The sequence below is a fragment of the Anomalospiza imberbis genome, chromosome 1 (genome assembly GCF_031753505.1).
Source record: "Anomalospiza imberbis isolate Cuckoo-Finch-1a 21T00152 chromosome 1, ASM3175350v1, whole genome shotgun sequence".
Lineage (NCBI taxonomy): Eukaryota > Metazoa > Chordata > Aves > Passeriformes > Viduidae > Anomalospiza > Anomalospiza imberbis.
Genome location: NC_089681.1, coordinates 46,055,769 through 46,075,011, shown reverse-complemented (window position 1 = coordinate 46,075,011; position 19,243 = coordinate 46,055,769). Strand labels below are relative to the sequence as shown.

General features: G+C 39.3%; 1 long non-coding RNA gene across 1 annotated transcript; it reads left to right on the top strand.

Moving 5' to 3' along the window:
* Window positions 1-858: 858 nt before the first annotated feature.
* Window positions 859-4,027, top strand: LOC137474058 (uncharacterized). The gene is made up of 2 exons (XR_010999123.1): window positions 859-1,480; window positions 3,647-4,027. It is a non-coding gene; the product is annotated as an uncharacterized lncRNA (long non-coding RNA).
* Window positions 4,028-19,243: the final 15,216 nt, after the last annotated feature.

Here is a 19,243-nt window from a genome sequence, read left to right as displayed (position 1 = left end):
GAAGGACTGTCTTACATGGAGGGTGGCAGAGCAGTGGAACAGGCTGCCCAGGGGCTTGGGACGGCTTTCCTCGATGAGTTGGGCGGCTGCAGGTTTCCTGCCCTAAAAGCGAAACAGAGCAAGAAGCAGCTCGGCTGCAACATTAAACATAAAATTACACACGCTGGAAGCCCTGAAACCAGCCTTGATTTATTTCAGTGCCAACACTGAAGGGAATCTCGGTGTCGCCGAAGAGCATCGTGAACAAGTTTGCAAATTCTAAGACAGATTTTGGAAGAATGAAGTGTTGCAATGGACAGTTGGTACAGGGACATTGAAAGTCTCCAACCCAAGCATTTAAAACCTTCTTTTCCTTGGGCACATCCGTTGCTCAGCCTGTGTGCATTCCAGTGCCACACTACAGGCTGTGGGTACAGAATTCCTTGCCTGTGGCCAACTGGCCACCAACTGGCCAACAACACCAGTTGGCCAACAACACCAATTGGCCAACAACACCAACTGGCGAGGTGTGTGTGCTTCCGTGGCTGGCAGGACACTGCCCGGTGACAGGATACCACAGCCCACGCCACAAGACGTTGAATTTTGATCCTTAAACTTGCTTGCTCTGTTTCTCAGCAGTTGCTGGTGGAAGGCCCCGGCTCTTCCCTCCAGCCCTAGGGCTGGCCCTTTTGGTCACAGCGCACGTTTGTCAGTGGCATCCATGGCTGTGCAGCTGCTTCCCAACTGGCGTGCTCTCTCCTCACACTGGGTCTAGGCTGGCTCCTGTCAGTCCCATGACGATGACTCGTGCTGGCTCCGCTGTCCCAGGATATGCTGTGACTGCCCATTACCCTCTGCTTTCTCCTCTTGACAGCCAGTTCCCAGGCTTGCTGGCTCCAAGCTGTCGCATTCCTACAGGACCCCACTCCCCAGGGACTCACCCCCTGGACCTGATGCTCTGTGTTACCAGAATGACACTTCTTCTGCCCTGTCTCTTCAGATTATACAGGACCCAGAGTTGATGGGATGCTAATCTGGCTTGCTTTTCTCCAGGAAATATCTGTGGCGCAGTGCTTGCTCTGTAGTTTATGCTAAGATGGAGCAATGCCAGCGCGTCCATTACTTTGTGTTTCTAACCATTTCACTCACCACTGTGGTCCATTTTTTGGACTATTTTGGTCCATTTTTTCTGTCTGCTACACACATTATCATCACCATCACCACCATCATCATCACTACTTAATACTTCTAGAAAACCAAAAATAAAAGTGGAAGATTTGAAGAATCTATATTTTACTAAAGTTGATATGCTTCATGGTGATCTATGGTTATTATTACATGGTCTTGGAGCGAACTCAGAGAGTAACTGTTGTAGTACCTGTGTGTTCGAATTGGTACTTTTTTAGTTACTACAAACAGCAGCAAAGAACCCTACAAATGAAGAATGCGTGATGGCCATGGCCAAATCAGTGTGTAATCAGAACCACCCATCTCCTACCCAGTTAGTACAGAATTATGAAGACGGGTTTTTTTATCATATACTTGTCCCTGGAGAACTGGTGAGGTGTCAGAAAGTGTCCAAAGGCTGCAGGCATAGGAAACATATTCCTATGAAATACACTGAACACCTGAACACTGGGAATGCCACAAAATGTTTGGGTTTTTTTTTTTTTTTTTTTTTTTTTTTTCACAAGTGTGACATCCACATGTCATGCTCTGGTTACCTGACCCCTGTGTATGAAGTATTTTGCACTGGGGTGTCTTGGTGATCGCAGTGTTTGAGATGATGGGTTAGATGCCAGCCACATAAACACTGCTCTTAGGATCTGAATGTTCCATTTTATTCTTCCATGCTTTTGGTTGGCATTTTAGTTGAGGGAAAAAAAAAAAAAAAAAGCTTGTGGGAGGCCACAGGTGAGGAACCTTAAAACTAAAGCAGTAATTTCCCTTTTTATTTCCCCAGATGGTCCAAACTAAGTATGTAATTTTTTTATTTAGTACATTCCTAGATCCATGCAAAATACAGGAGAGCAGTGTTTGAAATGCAACTCTGTCAGTTTCTGGAGGGAAGATATAAGATCATTCATTCATAGTCATCAAAACTATCTCCTTTGCCTCATTTTGTCTGAGGATTAAATTAAATTTTTTTTTCCCATTTGTGATATTTTTTCATTCATATGTTTAACATTTTGGACTTCAAAAATAGCAGCAAATCTAAACAAACATTGAAAAAAGTAAGTCTGAAGCTCTGGGTTTTATTACCATGCAAAGGGAGATTCACATTCAAAATCAACATTTAAATAATGGCACAGATGCATACAAGCAGGGAAATAGATAGCTACAATGGAAATGTGCCACATGTCTCAGAACACATAACCACAACAGGGTGTCTCTTTTATGACTTCCTTAATGCACTGCAATATGCCTAGATATCAAAGGACATATGGTATATTTTCCTTTTAATTGCACATTTCTTTGCTCTTGTGTGTTACTCACAACCTCAACATTATTTAATTGTAATTTAGATGCATAAATCTCAGTCATCATCAAAAGTTTCAAATGCAAATATGTTTCAATGAGATCTTATTTCCACCTCTATTCCAACTTTTGTCAGTGTCGTCTTTCTTTTTTGTTGATGTGCATTTGAGTATGTCATATTTTTCAGAGAGAGAAGAATTCACACAGAGGAGGATCAGTACTTTTCTGAAAGATTTTTTCCTATGTTTCCAACTCATATTTCTTAGTAACAAGTTGTTGTCTGCCACTTGTATTGTCTGAATTTCCGCAGAGTCATGGACATTTCCATCCACAAGAAGGAAAATACAGAATGCTGATTCATTAACATTCTCAAATGTACATTTTAAATTTAAAAAATTTAAATGTAGTATTTATGAAGCTATATATATAAGAAAGAGACAGCAAAGAATTTTATGGTAGTGCCACTTGCTTAAAAACCTTAATGACTGCAGGTCTTGGTATGAAAGTTAAGAATTCTTCCTATGAGCCAGGTGTTTCTTAGACAAAGCTTTTAACATCTTTTTTGGTGAGAGCACCTAATTTTCTGTACTCACTCCAACTGACAGCAACCCACCCACTTTCTTTGCTATAGTAAAGATGGATGATAGCTCAGGATCTACTGCTAACAGATAGAATAGTGGTGAATTTGAGCCTCTTTTTCAGAATAGACTACTTTTTCATCTTGAAACTTAAAAAATAAAGGAGGTGTTTATGCTGGTGTTTTGTAACATCAACAATACCATCAGGTAACAGAGCAGATCCCAAGGAAGAAGCGTCTTCAGTAGATGAAAAAGGAAGATGGCAAAAGGGCAAAAGGAAAAAATGCCATTTTTAGTTTAGTATTTCTTTACCAACTGAACTTGGTGATCTCATAACTTTTTTGGGATTTTCTACATGCCCAGTCTCTGTGTTAATTCATCTTGTGACAAAATGAATCTTGCACTTTAAGGTCTGCCTATGTAAATGGTTGATGTTCAAGTTCTGTTTATTTAAAACCCAGCCACTTGTTATCAAAATACACAACAATATCAGAGTAATTTTTAGGGTAAATGGTGCTTTTTGCTTCCTAAAAGGGATGATGCTAACAGAATAAATTTGTCTTGAATTTATTCTGCCAGCTTCTTGCCTGATTGGTTTTTTTTTTCCACAGAATTTGGTAATTTCTATTCTGTATTGGCTATTGTATGGAATAGTAATAAAAAGTAGCACCTGAAATGCAGGTCTGTATGTTCCAGTATAAAATGAAGTTCTTAAACAGCACTGCACACTACAAGGATATTGGCGGCTCTGCCATATTCCAGAGGGGCAATAACAAACCCAGGAAAAAAAAATCATGGGGATGCTAAACTTTTATTTTACTACCTGTCATTTTAGTCTGCAAATATAAATATTTAGAATAAAGAAGCTTCACAGCAGGTTCAGCAGTTTGCACTAATGGGAGTAAGTGCAATATCTGCAGTGAGAAAATCTTTCCATGTCATGATTTTATTCTTCAAAAGGGAATCTCCAGATACTAGGGCTATATGCTATATGCTATAAATAAAAAATAGCAGAACATCTGATCTAAGCCTCCTTAGAGCTGCAAATTCCTCAAGTATTCTTAGAGGTTAATATTTTATTTTATGACACAGAAGCAAAGTGCTACAGTTCACTAACTTCTTCAGTTTTTGAACACTGAAAGCAACGTTCAAAAGACAAAAGACATGAGAAGGCACTGCCAAGCCATACTGAAGAAAAGGCAGCAATGATCTTGAATATCACTGAACCTTCATATCTGGTACAAGGCAACACATTTGCAGTGGAGAGTCAAACTGTTCTTCTGGGGACTCTCACTTCTGCATCATCTGCATCATCTCCAGCATCTGCCTTCTGAAGACTCATGACCATGAAGGACAGAGGAGATGACTGAACAACTAGAGGGCAGTACTTCCACCTTGTCACAATTCCAATCAACTCCTGAAGGGAAATAGAAAGTGCAAATTATGTTGAGTATGATTTCCTTTCAGAGACTCTGATCCTATGAGGTAAAGAAGACTCCCCTAATTCTGCTGGCAATGCTCTTTCCAGTGCTGTCCAAGATGCTCTTGCCCTCTGTGGCAAGGGCACGTTGCTGGCTTACAGCCTTGTCCACCAGAATTCCCAGATACTTCTTGCAGTCATCCCTCAGCATGAGCTGGTTCATGGGGTTGGTTCTCCCCTGGTGCAGGACTTTGCTCTACCCTTTGTTGAACTTCATATCGTTCATGTCTGACTATTTCTTCAATCCACTGAGGTTATCCAAGAGCAATGTGTATCAACAACTCTCACTCTTGGAATATCTGTGAACTTGCTGAGGGTCCAATTCCCTGCTGTCATCCAGGTCAGTAATGAAGAAGTTGAGCAGCACTGGCCCCAGCAGTGACTCCTGAGATGCATGACTGTTGACTGGCCCCAGCTGGACTCCATGCTGCTGATCCCAACTCCGTGAGACTAACGGTTCAACAAATATACAGTACACCTCACTGTACGTTTCTTTAGTCTGTGCTCCATCAGCTTGCCTATGAGACTGTTGTGGGAGATAATGTCTAAAGACTTAACTAAAGCTGAGACTATTAAAATACCCCTCTCTGCTCACACAGTATTTCTGTATTATTCCTCTAGATTGCCTGTCCTTGCTTCCACCTCTGGTATGTGGCATTTTATGTTTGGGTTTTGTCAGGTGTCGGGATCTGTGATATTTAGATGCTCCCGAGATTGTAGAAAGTCTCTGTCTTTCAGCCCCACTGCCAAAGAAGGAGTCGTAATTAATCTGTGCTGGTTTTCAAGGTTGTTTATTCTTTCTTATCTAAAATATTTTCTCTCTGACCTGCCACAGGTCTGTCTTGCAGGACAGTGCGTGGGGCTCTGCCCCTCAGTAGGATGTTACAAACATTATATACCAAAAACTTCATGTGCTATATTTACAATAACGTGCCAATATCTATCACCCGTGTTGAACAGTGTGTCCCCAGCCTAAACCAATAGAAAAATGCCAACACCACAGTGAAACATGGAGGGCATGAAGAAGAAGAACAAGGACAAGGCATGCCCAGTTTCCTCCATCTTGCCTCCTTTGAACCCCTTACCTAGAATCCTAAAATTCTACTTTTGCATCTGTGCCACACTAATTACTACTTATATCAACCACTCAGAGCTTGTAATTCATCCTGAAAGATTGAAAAATCTTTTGCATGGATAGAGATCAGAGACAGTGTCTCTTAGGGCTCTGTACAGGGGAGTTCCTGACCCCCTGTCAGGGTCCCAGACCTTCCAGGGCAGCCACAGGGATGCCCTGATTCCCACAGTCAGGAGCTCCTTGCTGCTCTTCATCCATGCAGACCCCTTGCATCTATGTATGTGTGTTTCTTTTTAAGAAGGAGCAAAAAGGAGGAGAAGGAAAATGCTTTGTGGGAGTACAGTCTGTAAGAAGAGGGTCCCAAGGCAGAGGTCTGCTGTGAAAAATGGGAGAAAACATAGAAAAAATAGTAACTATGTTGATTTCTGGTATTTCTTGTAAGGATTTTTACCACTCTCTTTTCCTTTTATTCAGCATGAAATTTTAAAGCATGCCTCTCATACAAAAAGATACTTTAAAAAGTGTTATCCCATAATTGCAATATATTCTTTTCCAAGTAAAATAGCAATATATCTTACTATTAAGCAAGTCTAAAAATCAAGTTGAGTTTGCTCTTGATATCAGTAAGAAAAATTCTAAGTTAAAAGACTAATTAGAAGCCTTGCTGATGGAATGTGGACTATAATAATACTTACGCCTCTTTTATGTTGATTCTATAGGAATAAGAAAGTTTTTTTTTTCCTAGACTATAACCTTCATTATTAAATACTACTTGTCTTCGAGTAATGACAAAATGTGGTTTTGTGCAATTTTCTAGATACATTCACAGTCTAGCAATTAGTGTGTATATATTTGTGAAGGAATAAGGTACTATTGCTTAAATAAATTCATTATCCCACTTTGCTCTTTGCTACTCATAAGTGCTCTGTTCTTCCTTAGTCATTCCAAGTGAGCCTTTGATTCTGCCATCCATGATGCATCATTTTACCATGTTGATTTAGCTAGTGAGAATAATTCAGTTTGGAATAATTACCTTTTGTAGAATTCAATATTTATGTATCTATTGAAAATACTAAGCATGGATTTTATTTTTCTTTGTCTTTCTCAGAATTCCTCATAGTACTTGGTCAGCATCAACTTGGAAGGTTCATTAGAGATGGTAAATTTTAACCCATGAATGAAGAATTGAAGTAACTTTGCTCTCTGGAGAAAGGAATCAAGAAAATTTGAATTCATTAGAAATTATGACAAGGAGAGCCAAGAGAGAAGAGTGATCAAATCTGGTAAGGAGAAGCAGATTAAAAATTCTATTCTATTCTAATTTTTCTAAGCAATGTAAAGAATTTTAAGCATAGAACAAAGGACAAAATTTTAGTGGACTGACATGTAACATGAAACTGTTTATAAAAACTCTTGGCTGACATATTTTAAAATAGAAGTTTTATGAGCTCTAAAACAAGTATAATTGATGGCTAGATTGTATGTACCTATTGGTTTGGACTTTTGAAAGAGCAAACATTTTATATTGGAAGTATGAAATCATGGCCTGTTATTCTTCTTAAATGACCAAAATATCAGCTTATGTCTTTTAAAATAATACCGTTGTCTACATTTATGCATGTGATATTTTACCCTATGTATACTTTATGTAAAATAGTCACAGAAATTGTAAAGTTTGACATTGGTTGTGATATACCAAAGCTCTGGTCTTAAGTAAATAATAAGGAGAATATTTATCATAAGAATGTTGTGTAAAAAAGGGATGAGTTTTGTATGTAGTTTACTAAAATAACTTCTTTTCCTTGAGTGCTGGATAAGAAGATACATTTCTGCAAGGAAATGACTATGTGTGTTCCTGTAAGCCCTCTTTTACATCAATTCATTAGTGTTAGTAGGAGAGCATCTTTGAGGAAGACTGACTAAACAAGGGAGGGGTTGCTTATGTTGTATTTCAATCATACTTGAGATGTTCAGATCAAAATCCTCTATAATCAGTTTATCACTGTTCCTATCATTCATTTAATTTCTTCAGTCCATTGTCAGATCTGACACAGTGCTGGTCAGTTTTCCTTTTTATTTATTTGCATTTTCTAAGAAAAAGGTTTTATGAGGGGAAGTGCTGAGCTTCAAGCCACTGAGAAAGCTACAGAGATCTTATCTGCTCTTGAGATGTTGACTAAAATTCATTCCATTCATTCCAGTCTCTCTCAGAAATTTTCAATGCAGCAGTTGTTTTCTTTCTTTCTTTCTTTCTTTCTTTCTTTCTTTCTTTCTTTCTTTCTTTCTTTCTTTCTTTCTTTCTTTCTTTCTTTCTTTCTTTTTCTTTCTTTCTTTCTTTCTTTCTTTCTCTCTCTCTCTCTCTCTTTCTCTCTCTCTCTCTTTCTCTCTCTCTTTCTCTCTCTCTTTCTCCCTTTCTCTCTTTCTCTCTTTCCCTGCCTTCCTTTCCTTCCTTCCTTTCCTTCCCTTCCTTCCTCCCTTCCCTCCTTCCTTCCCTCCCTCACTCCCTCCCTCCTCTCTAAAGGAGCTTCTCATAAATCTCTGTAATGCATCTGCCTTCAAAACTTATCCCCACCAAAATACTTATGACACCAGTGACAGTGTTTAAGTTGCAGTCTGGTATTACCTTACAGCTAAGTAAACCTCACAGCAAGCTGTTACCAAAATTAATGTTTTTCCTTTAGTCCCCTCTACACTCACTTGTGTTCCCACTCTGTCTCCTGTGCCATCTACTTTTACTTGTCTGACCATGTAGTGAGATGTTTAAGGAAGTTAAATTGGCAGAAAACCAATTGTCTTCCTTTAAAAGCGCTTTTGTGCCTGATCAGTTTCACAGATGGGAGCAGATGAGTTTCAATATCAAAGCACAGGAAAATTATTCCGGGACAGAAGAGTGGAGCAGCTTTATCCTTCTTTGTCAGAATTTAACTTATAGAAGATTGTAGCCATGACTGCACCTATAAACAGTGACTATACTGAGAATACTACTCACCACAATGATCTGTGCTGACTTGTTATCTGCCTGAGCTCTCATCTCTGTAACCACTTTATTTCCTTTCTTTTCTACTTGGTTATAAGCCTTGTGTCTAGGGGCTGCCTATCTGTACTGTATTTGTAAACCACAACTTTTGCAACTTCAAAACTTACTAGAATTTTTCCTTCTTAACAGGTGTCAGACATTATTATTATTTCTAATTTGGGGAGGATGACACAGCCTCCAGATAACTGTTTGCCAATGTCCTTGTGAAAATGCTTATTATTACAACATCTCCTCTGCATAACATAAATAAATATTTGGATAAGAAAAAATTATCCTTACTTAACAGGATGGAATTTGAGGGCTGAATACAGCTGTGTTGGGTATATGAAAACAAAAATGTTACCAAGTTTCTAGAGGAAAGAACTGTGAGGAGAATGTGTGCACTGGTTGATCACACCTGTTTGGCTTTTGCAGGTTACCAGTTACTGCACCACAATAGGTTGCCTTGCAGGTATATGGTACATAGGAGACCTTTAAAATTAAATTTATGAAGACTGAATACATGAAGATAATTGAATAACTATGAATTAATGAAGAATATTGTGAAGATGGACACTATGGTTTGGGACATTGGTACTAGGACATGAAGGCTTCTACACAACTGTTTTGAATATGACCAAGGGATTCTTACGGGGCCAGTGGGAATCATTTCGATTTTGCAAAATTAGTGGTACTTTTTTTTTTTTTAATCATCTTTTAGGTGTCTGTTTGCATCTCATTATTAGAAGCAAGCCATTTGGATAGCAGAAGTTGCTCTTGACTAATTCCATTGGCAATAGGCAGATTGAAAAAGACAAGAAATGCTAACCTACAGATAAAATTCATCAAAACAAATGAGGAGAATATTGGAAATATTTCTGGAGACTTGGAACACAACTTTGGGCTTAAATCTCTGCTGCTGTCCTCCCCCCCTGCCCTAGCTGCTGCCTCTTGACAAGTCCATCTCTTAAAAGAGACCCCTCTTCCAAACATAAATAAGCCAGCGCTTTATAACATTTGCCGCCACAAGGAATATTTTTCTTCAGATGAGAACTGAATGAAGGCAAAACTGCATGGAAGCTCAGCAGATAGTTAGCAGAACTACCTAGAGCATACATATCATCCCCTTGTACAGTTCCATGGCACCCCTAAAACAACTCGTCATTGCTACCTGGCACCTCAAGGCAAAAGTCGTACCCCAGGCTGTGCTCTTCCACTGTCACTTCTGTGCTGGCCTTGCTGCCTGGCTGGGGTGTTGTAAACCAGGCTGCAAACCCTGCAGGGCAGAGAGATAAGCCAGGAAAATCGGAGAAGGTTTCATGCAGCGTCTCACCCAGGCCAGGTGAGAGCCACAGACTCAGAAGAAGAAGCAATTCAAAGAGCAAAGCCACAGCACTGACTTAGATCAGTCTAAACTCTCACACTAGTGTGTGCAACTGGGTGGTGGCACTTCTTCCTCCTACCTCTGCTCTGTCCTACTCTGTCCTAAGCACTGTTATCTTCTCCCTGGTGCCCTTTCTGATGCTGCTTTGGAGCCCTTGTGAGTTGACTCAGCTCACCATCCTCCCAGAAAAAAAAAAAAAAAAAAAAAAAAAAAAACCACAACCAAAAAATCCCTTCACTTTCTTGTTACATTGATTCAGTGGGCAGCCCATATGTATCCCATACCTGTGAGGGAAAGGGAGAGTGAAGGAAGAAGTTGGGGGAGGAGATGTAACAGTCTTTTTTTGGGGGTCAGACCATTAATGTCACCCATTGAGGGCGGAATTTGATATTACACCTAACCAGTTGTGCATGCAGGCTGCCACTGAAGATAATTGTGCTAAACTCAATGATCTGATGCAAAGTGAATTCTTTTTTTTTTTTTTTTGGTGAGTTGCCACAAAGCTGTGTGATTGTTAAATGCAGTTCAAGGAAAGCTGCCGGAATGTCTGTGGAAGTGGTTGGGAAGAACAGAACTGCTGCATTTTGTGGCAATCTCCATTTAGGTTATGCTGTCAGGAGGTGAAACTATCCTCTTTGTGTGCTTTCAGAATGGATGGAAACAAAATTCAGCTTGTCAAAAAAAATTAGCTTTGAGTTCACACACAGGCCTAACTTAACATCTGTAGAATTGCTCATCTTAAAACAGTGAGAAAATCAAAATATGCAGAGAGAGGTAGGAGAGAGGAGAAGAGCAGTGGGCTCTTAGATTGGCTGATACTGAATGTGGAACTGCTCCCAAAAAGGGGAGTCCAAGTGATCAAAGAAATTTTCAGCTTTTTCGTAGTAAACAGCTCATCACAATGATCTAACTTTAAAAAAAATATCTTTTACCTTTGGAAACTGCATGTTTTCACTGGCCTCACAAGCAGGTGAATTTGTAGGAGAATGGGAGAATGAAGTGCTACACCAGAGAGTGAATAATTCACTAGGAAATCGGGAAGTAAGGAACTTACTCAACTGGCTTTACCATCAAGAAAGTAATGTGGTACTGTGCTTTGGATTTTCTACAGTATCTTGTAATGAGGAAGAAAAAGGATGTACCTTAGTAGCCCTCTCTTCTTACACACTATTATGCTGCTGGCAATTCCTATTTCCTGGTATTGTGGTTGGTGGGAGTGGTACAATACCAAAACCATGATATGTGGTATCTAGGGAAGAAGCTGGTTTTCATATGTGTTTTTGGACTAGCTAAACCCATATTTAATTATGGAAGTTAATTTTCTGTAAACTTAAAAACTGTTATGGCCTGAAATTTGCTTAAAATTGCTATTTCTCAGAATAAAGTTACTTCTGTGTCTGGTTTTAAATTTGTTTTTTGTTTTCACCTTCATTGCTCTCTTAGCAGTTTTTGACTTAAAAAAAAAGTTGCAATGATTTCCTCCTTCTTGAATAACAAATTTGTTGTTAGTTAATGAAGGACTCTTTGTGAAGACTTTATAATTGTGATTATGCAGACCTGACTGCTGGTGCCACAATAGTGATTGAAAGCACCATAGACTGACTCTTGAGGGACCAGCCACAGCAGAATACATCACACACTGTGCTGCAACTTTAGCAGATAAGGTTTGACACTTTTGGGTTTCTGCTTAAAAGTGTCAGATGATGGTGAGTATCATGAAGAGGTATGGAAGCTGGTTGAGGAAATCCTCTGGCTAAAGGAACAGTCACACCTGACAGCACCTGTTGTTGTCCATATTTTTTACTCAGTCTATCAAGTATTTACCACTATAATCCAGTGGAGTAATTTCATTGCTGACTTTGTGCTTAGTGGATTCTGAAAGCTCTTACAGTGCCTGAGCTGATGGGGTGCCTCTTCACTAGTGAACAAAACTGCTGAAGACCAGGTTTTGTCCTTGAGACCATGCTCAAACCAGAGTCTCCTTGCCTCCAGAATAGACCAGCTGTGCCCTGACTGCAGGTTCCCAATGTGTGCCAGGGGCCATTGAAGAAACAGAGATGAGCATGCTCCAGTGCCTGATGACTTTTCTGTTCTGGCATAGGAATGGCTAGGGCAGCTGCAAGTTGCTACACTGGATTTGTCTCGCCTGTGCACAGCAGGAGTGGTGTCCACGTTCACTGCTCAGTTTTAATTAGTTCTCTTTGGTAAGGCTTAGTAGGAGAAGAGGAGGGAGGAAAATAGTGCATCAGCACATCTTGTAATTGCTTCCATTCTTTGGTTATAAATAAATTGGAACATTTTTTCTGTAGAATTAAAACTCCCCCAGACCTGTAAGAGTATGTGCCTTGGTGAAGGGAAAATCAAGGGCCTTTGGCTTTGAGGCAAAGGACTGAAGGACAACATAAGGATCCTGAAAAGGCTTACATTCATTTTATACATGTTTTGTGTACTTTATGAATTCTCTGCTTTTGTCCACCAATGAAATAAAAAAATTAAGGTTGAATTGTGACAATCACTTCTGTATTGACCTATCTTTATTTCTAAGTGGGTAGTTTTATTACATAAGTACTTCTCATTACTGTGTTGATATGCCAGTTTTATCAATTTGATATTTTTGCCTATTTTCTTTAATCTCTTAATGTTTTTGATAATCTCTTAATGTTATTGAAGTAGTTGCTAGAACTGGTAAGTAAGTACACACTTTATGTTGTCTCTACTTAAGAACCTTGGTCAGGAAAGTTGCTTTTTGAAAATTTGTCAGGTGGTAGCCATTCTTGCTGTTACCATTATTTCCCTCTCAATTCTTTTTTGCTCAGAGATTTGGGCTCTTGGAGGTTATGGACAAAAGGTAATGACGAGTCCTAATTCCTTCTTTTCTCCTTTCTTAAGTATTGCATGTTTGTTTGTGTGGTTTTAGTTTTCCCAAGGTAAGCACAGAGTAGCAGAGTTACCTACCAATGCAAATGGTGGGGTTTAATTTTGCAGTCTTCTACTGTTCTATACTCTCATGTGCCCATCACACCGTCTTGGCTCCCTGTCCTTCTGGGACCTGCCTGTACTTGCCTATATTCCCTAGTTTTTGCCTCAAGAGTGTAGTTAATTGGATTACTGTTCACATTCTCTGTTTGATTCCCAAAAGAGAGAAAGCAGGGAAGCCCTTAGCCAATCTTTTCCCATCCTCTGAATATGCTTTTTTTCTGCATTGTTTACAGTGCAGAACATCTTTCTTGCCATTCTGATTTTAATTAAAAAAAAATGCTGATGAATGATCCTTGTCTTCAGGACTGGTGAACATGTGCTGGCAGTTGGACCACCAGGGATACCATTTATTGAAAAATCATGGCACAGGTGAAAATAGTCATAATCAACTCTTCAGTAAACCCAGGTGAAGCTTCTGCCCACCTTCTGCCCCTCTTCTAAATGAACAAATGCTACTGAGGTTTTTTTTAGTGCTATTATATTAGAATAATTCTTTTATTATTAAACTTCAGGGTGGGAAAGATAATCATTGAACCACTACAAATATCTATTCTCTAGATAATGCAAGGAAAGAAAACACAGCACTAGAAGCTAATCTTGCACATTAGACCATGTGGACAATCTTCAATTCACTAGGAAGTTGATAGTGATTTAGATGCCACTGAAACTGGAAAAGTTCAGAATTTCATTTGAGAGAAACCCTGTGCATGCCTTTTTTTCTTCTCTGAAAGTAAAGAAGTATGTACCAAACTTTGGCAGTTCTTTCAAACGGAGCTTCTTTGCTGTTTTTGCAAAAAAACCCTGCCTAACTCAGCCACGGCATTCCTAAAATGCTGAATATAGATCTACATGGGTTAGTGAAATAGTCTACATTCCAGTCTACTTACTTGGAATGCTTCTACCATGGACAGAATTTTAGTTCCTTCAACTGTTGCTCACAGGAGTGTGTTAAATGATTGAAATTTTTGTGCTTTCCATAGCTGTTGAACAGAAGAGGTTTTGGCAAACGAGTTGCCAGAGAATAAAGAAGAAGACATGTGGCATAAAAATAGTTGAGAACTGCTGCTCTCATATATTTATGTTTCTAGATATCCTAAGGTGAAGTACTGGAACGTTATCAGAGTCTAACTCCGAGCTGTAAGGGGAAATGGTCGACCTGGCAGACAGTAAAGTTGTGCACTGCATGTTGCATAGTGACTATGAGGGAGTCCCTTTGCAAAATGTACGTGAGCCTTTATAAGATCAATTTAAGCAGGTAAGTTCATGTGTGTTGTGGTGAGATTTGCAACTTCCTTTATGCCATCTGCAATTGGTGGCAATGCTAAAGCTGGGTAAGAGTTTTTGGAACAGAAATACCCCAAAGTTGCTCCAGGAGCTCAAAGGACACCATCAAATTAGCTAAGAAGTCATCCAGTACTAAGTGCATGCTAAAAGCTTCAAGAAAAGCCTGGGCCTCTTTCCTTCATGAAAATGCAAAATACTTGGTAAATGTACTTGTTTTAATGATTTAATTGTATGCTACACTGTGAAACCTGGTGGAAAAAACATTGAACTTGCTATAATAAGGAAAAATCAGCCATCCCAGGTATGCATTAATAACTCTATAGGAAACAATTATATAAATGGTATGCAAAATCTTCTCACAAAAATTATTCCAGGTGACACCTGTGCATTCAACTTGATGTATGAAATCCCCCCTAACATCTGGTGGTACAATGTTAGGTGACTTTTGTAGTGTCTCTGTAGATTGATAAAGCTGGGAGCTATAATGGTTGCTGCTGATTTATAATAGTGTAAGACACTGTTGGGAGCATTTCATGCAGGAAGCAGTGTAGGAAGGTGTATGGCAACATGCTACTTGTGGGGGTTGTCTAAGACATTATCATTGTCTTTGAAAATGATGAAAATTGTAGCAGTGTTTTATCCTATAGTGATCCTTACCACAGAGTTTCTGACATGTTGTTGTCCCTTTGTACCTTAATAGCTTCTGTTTCCACCAGAAGTGGAAGATACTGGCTATATCATGTATTAAAAATTTGCATTAAAATATTATTAGAATGCAGAATTCTCATTTTTCATAATAGTTGCTGTAATACTACCTCTATAAAGTACTGCCAGCAGGTTAAAGGAAGACAAACTTTCCTCTCTGCTCAGCACTGGTGAGGACACACCTGGAGTGCTGTATTCCATTCTGGGTTCCCTAGTACAAGAGAGACATGGATGTACTGGAAAGAGTCCAGCAAAGGGCCCCAAGGATGATGAAAGGACTGGAGCATCTCACCTGTGAGGAAAGGCTGAGAGTGTTGGAACTGCTCAGCCTGGAGAAGAGAAGGCTGAGGGAGATAAAGTCAATGTCTATAAATATCTGATGGGAGGGTACGAAGAGGACAGCGCCAGTGGTGTTCAGTGACAAGACTGGAGGTAACAGGCTCAAACTGAAACACAGGAAGTTATGTTAAACATCAGGAATATTTATTTGTTTATTTGTTTATTTATTTATGATGAGGATGATAGAGCACCAAAGGGTATTGTCTGTCTCTAGGTATTCAGCTTGAATAACAAATTTTAACGAGTGTATACTTTGAAATTCAGTACGCAATTCCTCTCTCCCAGTATGATAGTACAGTAAGTGACTGTGGCTTGGATGTTTCAGAAACAGCACAAAAAAAATAGAGGAGGGAACAATATGTAAATGCATTTTCCCACATGTTTAAATAGGGCAAACAATTTGCTTTTGAAATTAGACTAATTTTTCAGTTTTAACATTTGTTCAAAGTTTAAAATACCCCTCTTTCCCCCTTCAAATATGAGAACAGTGTGAAGGAAGGAAGAGGAAGGGAAAAAAATCTCAATATTTTTATTAATGACCAAAAGGAAAAAAAGATAAATCCAGGTATTCTTTGCAGGCACTTTTTGATCAAGTAAATCAGTTTCTTTGAATTATCCATAGAACAAAAACAAGGAAACATGATTGCAGTTCCAGGTTCAGAAATCATTAGCTTTCTATGCTTTTAAAAATGCTCTTTGTGTATTAAGGGTGAATCAAATTATGAATTCCCAGTGGAAGACCAGTAGTTCAGCTAAAAAAATGCTGACTTAACCTAAGACGATCTGCAAGCATAGGGAGGTGGAAATTTAACACACCTCTCCAGCAATAGTTTTCTACAAAGTGATACTTGTGACAATAAAGGAAAAATAGATTGGAGCATCACAACTGGAAATCCATGGCATTAATAATTTTGTTTTACTCAGATTTTTATTGCAAAAGATACTGAAATGCAAGTTGCAGAAGCAGAGAAGCGAAAAATATCTAAGTCACAGAACAATTATGACAGCATAATGTTTTTGAAGCCCTAAGAGGCACTAATTGTCCACAGTGCAGAGTTGCTGAGTGAACTTTTTTCTATCTAAGCTGAGTTCTGTGTTTTTCCTGAAACATGATGGAGCTAGGGTTGTGCTACTTCCGATATGCTTGAGCTGTGTAAAAAGACGCTTTTTTTCCTCACACATATATTTCCCACAAAAAATTACTAATATGTTTTCCAGAAGCTGATGGTTGGCCTGGGTTTGTGGTGGTACAGGATATGTAAAATCTGTCAGAACATCTTTTTTCCTCCTATTTTATTGTAATTTTTGCAAATAGGCTAATCACTGTTCAGTGTTACTATGACTCCAGTAAAGATCTTATTTGTGTTCTGTTTCATTTACTAAGTGTTGCAATACTGTACATTATTCATGAGCAATATCAATAAATAAATAAAATAGCAACATCACCTTACATAGTGCTGTACTGTTATAGGCCACTGCAGTGTTAGTGATAAAACTCTTTTCTTTGAGTGAGTTTTACTGGATAGCAAGTGGTATCCAGTATAATTTCATAGTATAATTCTGTAATTCTTACCATATTAAGTCTGAGATCAATTGGTTTTATTCTGTGTTTTGTTGTGAATATATTTGTGCCCAATGGCTAAGCTTTAATTTGTGGCTCTCTTTTGTAGAGGCATTTTTACGGCACCTGTTTCCTGTTACTGTATCTTTTCAGCTCCTCATGGCTATCACTCATGCCCATTCCTCTCTTCTTCCTTCCTTTGTTCACTTTGCTTTCTGATCTATCTTTCTCACTTAGAACAAAGCTTGTGAGGTGCATGTGCTTTCCAGACCTTCCCACCTCATCAGGTCACTTCCAGCTGAACATGAGCCAGCTGTGCCCAGGTGGCCAAGAAGGCCAATGGCACCCTGGCCTATATCAGGAGTAGTGTGGCCAGCAGGACCAGGGCAGTGATTGTCCCCCTGTACTCAGCACTGGTGAGGCTGCACCTTAAACCCTGTGTTCAGTTCTGGGCCCCTCATGAGAAGAAGGACATGGAGGTATTGGATCATGTCTAGAGAGGGGCAACAGAGCTGAGGAATGGCCTGGAGCACAAGCTGTTCGGGGAATGGCTATGGGAGTTGCTGGGAGAAGAGGCTGAGGGATGCCCTTATTGCTCTCTACGACTACCTGAAAGGAGGCTGTAGCCAGGTGGGAGTTGGTCTCTTCTCCCAAGTAACAAGTGATGGGACAAGAGGAAATGGCGTCAGATTGTGCCAGGGGAAGCTTAGCCTGGAGATCAGGAAAAATTCCTTCACTGAAAGGGCCGCTGAGCATTGGAACAGACTGCCCAGGGAAGTGGTTAAGTCATAATCCCTGGAGGTATTGAAACAATCTATATGTGTGGTACTGAGGGACAAGATTTAGTGATGGACTTGGCAGTGCAGGGTAATGGCTGGACTTGATGATCTTGGTGGTCTTCTCCAGCATAAATGTATCTATGACTCTGTGATGTAGCTTGGGGTTCCTCAAATCAGCTGGCACTGCAGGTGCACAGCCAGACAGGAATTTCTCTGCTGGGACTTCACATGCCTCACTGTTAACTCTCTTGCTATTAGTAGCTCAGTATAGTCAAACAAGCTTTATGTCATATAACAGTATAAAAATATATGCCCTTTTTTATTATTATTATACCTTCCAGTTGTATTTTTAAATGTTTTATAAGGTTTAAAAGCTGCAGGGTATTGTACCTCATGGAACAAAGACTTTGACTTATGCAAATCTGTATGTACATTGTGACCTGAATATCCAAAAGAGGCACCTCCATGAAAAGATCATCAGTCAAGACAAAAAACAGGGCAGACTGTATCTCTGACTATAAACAAACAAACAAATCTACTGAAATCGCAACCAAAATGCAGGTGTGTTTACTGCTGATCTTAAATAGCTATCTGTGATTTCATTTTGTTTTCATTAGCAAATAGATACATGTTTCCAACTTTGATTCCCCTTACTTAGTCTTTTTGCTCATGTATTGTATTCCTGAATTTCCAACTAAAAGAATATAAAACTTTTGTAAAAAGAATCATGGACAAAGAAAACCCTTGAAGCATACTAGGTAGATTTTATAGGATTATAGGAAGCTGAAACCATTGCTGTATGTGAAACTGGCTTAACACCTAAGGACTTAAAAAGGTTCGTCTTTGGAAGAGTTAAGGTCTGGTGTGTGGATAGAAATTTTGGAGGGCAAGTGGCTTTATGGAGGGTGGTTTGTGTTTTAAATATGCTATTTGGAAGCCTCCAGAAAGTTTAGAACAGCACAGGCTGATTCAGTGTGCACTGTGACGGTCTCAGCTGTTGGAAACGCATTATGCAGAGCAAACTACAGGCAGTATCTATCTAACCTAATAGCTTCTGGAAAGGAAATCTGAGCTGCTGTTTGCTGTAATGCTTTCCTGTGCCTGGAAGGTAAAGAAGGGACTTCTATGTGAATGTCAGATGCACCCATTCATGGGTTATTCGAAGTAGTAGAGCAGGTCAGTTTGCCAAGGCCGGGTGTTCATGGAAGGAACAGTTACATGGTTAGATGCATCTTCAGCTGACTTTGGAAAGCAATTACATTGTTTGGCAGTATTCCTCAGACAAGGTTTCGTGGTAAAAAAGAGTGTAGACAAGAATGATGACTTAATTCAGAGTTTTTCAATGTTTGGGGTTTCTTTTTTTGATGGTAACATTTACCCAAGAGAATAGAGATTTTTAAAAACCCCAAAACTCCAGGTAATGACAAAAGTAACTTCCTTACATGTGCTGTAACCTCTTCAGTTATGAAAACAGCTTTCAAGTCCCAGATTCTTTGTTCATTTTTATTCTGAATGACTTTTTGTATTTCTTTTAACTTTGCTAATAAAGAGTGCATACTGGACTTCTATGATAACACATTTCCAGTGTGGGAAAAGGACTCTTCCT